A 7,723-nucleotide genomic window follows, 5' to 3' on the forward strand; every position below is an offset into this window, starting at 1 on the left:
CGAAATCTTTTCTTCGAAATTCAATTTCTGTATACGAATGAAGTCTCCTCTGCATGAACTTAGTGATAAATGACGACAGATGCCGTTCATACACACAAGGGGCTTTACAAACGACCTCGAGTTAACAGTTCGGAATTATTGCACTATTTTACCTGTTCTGACATCGGCAAATTGATTGTTCTCCCAACTAACATGCTGATTTTCAGACTACGTAATTGCAACTACTGTTTACGTTATATCTGATTAAAGGTAGCTATGAATTTGATAGCTAGCTAATTAGTTTGTAGAATTGTTGTGTGCATATATTTTAATTAGGACTGATTTTTCAATCCTTGGTTAAAACTTATTCGTTGAATAACGTACCTAATAAACTACCATTTCAAAAATTTATTCTAATTACCTGTATTTGACAGTGTACAAGTGACATTTTAATATTATCGTGTAATACTTTATTGGACGGATAAGTTTTAACCAAGGATTGAAAAATCGGCCCTAAGTATGTCAAATTATTGAATAGATTTTCCTTAGAATTAAGTGGTAACTGATAACGTTGTTTGGTAAAATGGCATTAAAGTAATATAGTTTTCACCTTTTAAATTGTAGGTTATAAAAGCTTAACAAAATATACCAAATAAAATTGAAGTCAATTTTTAGAGAATATAGCAGCCCTGAAAAATTAATAAACCACGCCACGAATCACATTTACCTTATTAATATTTCGAACGCGAGTCAATTCTTAACCTACTTCATAAAACACTTCACCTTGCCAAAGTGCATCATAATTCGGCCGTGTTGCTCGCGATAAAATAAACCGTTCACTTAGAGCAATCGATGTACAGTCAATAAAGTTTACGCTATATAAAATAAACTCCCATCACTGGCTCAGTTCGTTATTACAGTACACTGGTTTTTATTTTTTATATTACATTGGTGCATTGCAGTTCAAGCCACCGTGTGCTCGCCCTGTGGGGATCGACGACCTCGATTTGTAGATTATGACCAACCCTTAATAATTCAACTGACGTACGAGTACGTAGTTTTAATTTAGAGCAAACTTCGCTCTTGGCACTCCCCGTGTATTGCGCTACAATTAATAGTAATACTGGTTTACTTGCTCACACTTGTTTATTAATGTGAACTACTGCGAACTTTTTCGGTGTTTTTCTCTTTTAATTAAAGAGATAACATAAAATGTGACAAATGTTTTCAATATTTTATGGCCATAAATATATAAACTAATAGATTTCCGCCTGCGGCTTCGCCCGAGTTTTCAAAGGAAAACCCGCATAGTTCCCATTCCCGTGGGATTTCCGGGATAAAACCTATCCTATGTGTTAATCTAAGTTACCCTCTATATGTGTGCTAAATTTCATTGCATTCGGTTCAGTAGTTTATGCGTGAAAACCATACATACATAATTACAAACCTTTCCTCTTTATAATATTAGTATAGACGAATATTTCCTATATTATTTAAAATATCACCGTATCAAAATCCTTAAAAAGTCCTTAATTTAAAACCATTTTTGGGTGCGGAAGCTGCGAAAATTTACGGTAAAAGTAAGTTAAAAGTGTGATAGTGGCCATCAAACTACTTATACAGTTCTTCACTTATATCGCCAGAGAAAGTTGCAAGTTTAAATTAGTGGTAATATCAGCCATAATCTTCTAATAATGGAGTCTTATAAGATCGGTGCCCTCTCTACATAAAACCGAACTAATTCCATGATATTAACAGTGGGGATTATTTTCGATCCTTGCGGCAAGAAGTCTATTATGCCTAATATTTTACTTAGCTCAAAACGTAATATTTAAGACTAAGAAGAAATAATTACGTTGACCGTTAAAATTGTTAAATACTTTGCGACATTATTATCATAAAGTGACAACCTATTTGATAGTAAATAATACTATTTTGATATTATAGAATATAATATTATTGAATACATCATTTAAAGCATGCATTTACCACGGTATATTATTCAGTAACATACCTACCTTAAGGTAATCTTAATGAGATTGTTAATATGTAATTGATTATAACATTAATACGTAATTGAAGGAGAGTTCAATATTTCTTTATTTAGAGCGTTATTTAAAAATAAAGTTTTCTATTCATGACTTTAAAAATCATGTCCAATATGACCTAGTAAAAATGCGGTTAATTGAGCTTATTTTTTATTATCTAAATTTTTTTATCGAATAATATTAGAACATTTTTAACATCAAAGTCTACTCGACGTCATTCAGCAATATTAAAAATATCACAATTAAAATTTGATTTATCAAAGTCTACTCGACGTCATTCAGCAATATTAAATATCACAATTAATGTAGAGGTTCCAAATAAACGCTCACACCTTAACAAGATATTAATAACGTAAACTAAATTAGTTCCACAATACACAAGCAAATATAAGTACATTTACATAATTTTCATCTCAATTCAATGTTTACTCAATAACAAGATCTCCTTAGTTTGTATAAATTATTATAGGGACGAGTTTATATATGTATTGTACCGTTCCGAACAATATTATTGTCTGCTCTGCAATAGGTAAGTTTAATTACTATGTGATGAATCGGTTGTATTATAATATAAGATACACAAGCGTCTGGATCTGTCATTGAAGTTATTATTTAATCAAACTAAATTTACGTTAGAATTTACAACTTGCTTTTAACAAGGGAACGGCCTAGTTGTTTTTATGTTTATGTTAAATTATATTAATGTTTTGTCCAATCAATTTTCCGTTAATAGGATAGTTAAATAAAAAATAAATGATGGATAACTCATTAGTCGTTATTTCTACCCGACCTTGTATGGATTCCTATTCACTTATATTCTATACCTAGTCATAACTTGATTATGCGTAATAAAAAAACAATGTTTTAATAAAAACACAACTCTGTAAGCCAAAGAAAATATCTCTATTATAAAAATATATTAAATAACACAATTCATAGGCAAACGTTCTCAAAATATTTGACAACACCCCTTACGCTCGAGAGATAATACGAATTCTTTTGTGTACGAAAATATAATATTCCTTTGACAATTCTGGGACATCCTTAACAAATGAAGGGCGGATAGTCGAAGACAATATGTATCCCAATTGATTGATAAATACATGAGAGATTACAACGGCAATTTGTTTCTGCTGTGATATATTGAACAAAATCTTTCGGCGACACGGCCAAATGATATCTTAATAAATCAATCAAAGAAGTACTGATTTGGAACCCAAAGATTGCCTTTAACTTATATTTTTATTTGTTGGCAAGGGAGAGCGGTCAGAACAATAAAAGAGAAAGAGGTCACAATAAACTTTCGCTTGCAGAAGAATACTGCGTCACCTTGAATTTGAATACAAATAATATTATTATAAGGAGTAAGATTTATTTTATTATTACAACTGCTATTACTATGATTAAATGTTTAAATAAATGAGTTGCGAAATTAAAACATTGAACGACGTATGCAGAGTCAACTTTAGCCGTGTTATGGATTACTTCTTTCCACTGGGTTATAATAGTACTACAGTAATTTAGAGTTACATAGAAAATTGAATGCAATCACATTTCAGATGCTATCGTATAAAAATAGATATAAATACTTTACATAACACCATGATCAGTAAAATTAAAAAGATAATTGTAAGGTATGATTTATTCTATTCGACCGCATGTCTAAAACATTTTTAATGCAAAACAGAGTTTATACAACTGTATAACAGTAAAGACTAATGTACACATTACCGTATACGTCATATTATTTACAAAGAACCATTATGAAGCTTCGAGTTTGAAGTTGTTTTGTTTCCACTCTCACTCATTTACTCTTTTACCTTAAATGTATTAAGAAGTCAGGTTATTTTGTGTTATACGTTTTATGTCTGTAGGAAAAATGTGTATCTTTGACTAGTAGGGCGTTTAAAAAGTAGAAAATAACTGGAAATAAGATTAAATACCACTTCAAAATAAAAATAATAATAATTATATCGTATTTTTTATAACGTAGCAACTCTATTTATTTATTTATTTATTTATTTAATTATTTATTGCACACACAAAGGAAGTAGAGACACATAAAGTACAGGTAAGAGGAAAACAAAGTGTACAAACGGTGGCCTTATCGCTAGGTAGCGATCTCTTCCAGGCCACCGTAAGTAATATGTAAGGAGAGACGTTAAAAGGAGGTGGGTGAGCAAAAAAATAAGGCGTTAGGGAGAAAGAAAGAATAATTATAAATATTCAATGTATATAATATATATCACATACAACAAATACATAGAAGTATATAATAAGAGAAAATATAATTATAACTATTAAATAAATATAACATATAGAACAAGTATATAGTAGTATATATATAACAAAGAAGAAAATAAGATAACAGTAAGGAAATAGAGGAAGAAGCTAAGCAAGAGAAAGATAGTGTGATTTAAGAAGGTGTTTAAAACTCCTTAAGGATTGCGCTTGACGTACTTCTAGTGGAAGTTCATTCCAGAGTTTGGCAGCACGAACAGCAAAGGAATGACCATAAAATTTGGTGTTCGTGACAGGGACACGCAAAAGTAAAGTTTTGGAAGGACGACGGAAAGGAGAGGTAAAGAAATCAAATTTATCTTTGAGATAGTGAGGAGCTTTAGGATCAAACAGGACAGAGAAAAGAAGATGAAGGATGTTATGTTATGATTGTTAACTCTATATTTTTCTGTGTTAAATTTTCTCTACCAAATTCTTGAGAAAGACCATATGACATTTATTTATACAATAATTATTATATATATTTAAGACGTATATAATATAGACATGATATATGTAATTATTCCGGAATTCGGGCCATGTTTCAGTACTAATTAGTTAACGCTCGGGTTTCCACGCCCGCACAGAGGATCTATAGAGTGGTTGTATCAAGTACGTATGTTATATCACTCCGGAGCATGGAACACCTGGTAAGTATGTACATATCTTATGACATCTGGTTTAGATAATATATTGTGTACCTACTACATTAGTTATTGATATTACTTCCGATTGTGTATGCTCAGTCAAATTAATATTAAATACAAAAAAATTGGTTGTCTGTAAAGTCGGATTACTGACGATAGTTGAACGTGACAACGACCGATTCTGCTTCTTTGTCGCTCGTTCCGCGCTCTCGTTTGCACTTCAAGCCTTACATGGAACGCCTCAGAGCCAGGTAACGCCGCATGAGTCATGTTTTTTCGTGCGTGCAGCCGGCTATATCGAATTATAAGACGTTGTCACGTCAAATAAATATCAGGTCATCGTCATCATCAGCGCATTATGTTGCCACTGCTGGGATACCCGTTGTAAGGGACCATGTCTTAATCCACCACGCTGGCCAAGTGCGGGTTAGCAGATGTCGCATGTCGTTGAACTTTTGATTCTTCGTCATGTAGGTTTCCTCGTGATGTTTTCCTTCACCGTTCAAGCAGTGGTGATGTTAATAACATGCGGAAATAAATTGATAAATCTATTAATTGATTTAATTAATTTGAATAAAGTGACACCAATTACATATTTGTCCAAAAATATTCATAAAAATACTAATGCAATTCGAACATTGATTCGATCCGCCTTCAACACAAAACAACACAAATGGTACAAGCTCCAATATTACAAATTGCCTACAATAGTAAAACAAAAGATCGTAATTTATAAGTTATTACCGGTTTTCGTGTTCTCTGCGTGACGCAACACATGCAAGTAAGGGAAGGGCCAACAATGTCACGTAATTTCATTATAAAATAATACCAAATTAAATGTCAACACGCTATCCTTTGTATTATATGGATAGTGTATCAAGGGGTTAAAATTAAAATGCAAACTTAACGATTTGTGTACGCAAATCATAATTGGGTCATTGTCAAATTTTGCGCAGGTAAACGTAACTGCAGATTTCAAAAATGTGAAAAAGAAAATATTTTAAAATTGAACTTTTCTTTATGCCTGTGCCTGTTAAAACAACTGAAGTGGGTTAATTTAAGTTGGCCGCGATGTTTAGCTAATAATTTAAGATTTATTTCAGATTTAGTGCGTCAGGGTGGTAAAAAAATACAACTCTGTTATCATTATACTTTACCTTTTATCATAAAATTAAATAAGCCAGTTGCACATATTTTGGCTTTTATATTAATTACAGTCTTATATCTTATAATCACCATTAGAAGTACAAGCTTTTTTTAAGTTTTACAGTAATTCATTTAAAGTTTTAGTCAACTCTGTTACTTTATGAATAATAACAAACCTTAAATTCTACACAAATCCATGAAATATCTATAAATTAACAGCTAATTACATTATATAACCGCTTCATTAACTGGAAAATTAACCTATTGTAATATAGCAGTATTATATTGAATAGCTTTTCCTAAATTTCGTAAATATGTTCTTTAATCTTCGGGACACGAAAGTAACAGAGTTGTAACACAGTAACTTAGTTGTTCTTTTTGTAGTATAAGTGAATAAATTGCATACTCTTGATATGTTGTCACGTTCGAAAATATTTATTTTGGTTTTTAAAACATTTTTCTTACATGTGGGCTGATTTTTTTCATATGAAACTTTGATCCACAGCAAGACACTCTTGTATAATTTATATTTCCTGCCTAGAGAATTTAACGGCCTTCTTGTCAAATATTTTATCAATAGCATACTTTTCCTTCCGATTCTTAACTTTTTCATGGCGTTTTTTAATAGCATTTACTGGTTTTACTGCATTGCCGTCCTTATTTTTAGACTTTTTTCGTTTTTCTCTGTTGCATTGTTTTTAATACGTCTCGTATCTCTTGTTTACTGTTTGTAATTGTTACTTAAATTTTATATAATCTGTAAATAACTGCGATATGTTTCTCTTAACTTGCTTGCTGCTCAGCTAGCGTGAGAAGCATTTTAAGGGCGTTAATAACGGCAGAATATCCTGTAACAATATCTTCAAGGTTACATTTAATTATATATGATTTATTTACATATAACAACTCAAAATTACTTTAGGAAACCGATTATTAAGAAAAAAAAATATTACAAATATAAAATTTCAAACAAAAGTTAAAGAATACATGCTTACTCAACTCTGTTACCATAAGCTTAGTAACAGAATGATGATAACAGAGTTGTAAATTTTACATTCTAAAAGACATAAATCATAGAATAATGCATTTAGTTATTTTTTTATTTCAAATTGAGCATAATTACCCCTTAAACAACAAATTGAACGTAAAATAATAGAAAAAACGGTTTTACTTACGTCAATATGGAGGTAACAATGTTGATGCGGAATAAAAACACGCGGCACGTTCAACGCCATGCTGTCGACTGAAATTCAATGTACCCCTCCCCCCGACCTAACGAACGACCACAATGGCTGCAGAAACCTTGCTCAAGCTAATAGAAAGTCAAAAACAGCGCCACCTCTATTTTGAGTAATTATTTATTTAGTAACATAGTAGAGCACACGATTCTAAACACTACGTGGGACAAAGTTAAAAAAATTTTTATAAAATAAATTTTAGCACTGATCGGTTTTAAAATCTACTCTTAGAAATATTTACAATACTCTGTTTATAGTAATATTTTAATTGATGTGGGTTGGTATATTGGAAATTGTAGTTATTTTATATTTTCTGTAACGAAGTGCTACTTGGGACAGGTCAAATTTGTATGGAAAACCCTTCTGTTACCAGAAAAAACCACAA

The sequence above is a fragment of the Colias philodice genome, chromosome 8, assembly GCF_061535455.1.
Source record: "Colias philodice isolate Cphi_HAF_F1 chromosome 8, ilColPhil1 Martin Lab GWU primary, whole genome shotgun sequence".
In the NCBI taxonomy this organism is placed as follows: domain Eukaryota; kingdom Metazoa; phylum Arthropoda; class Insecta; order Lepidoptera; family Pieridae; genus Colias; species Colias philodice.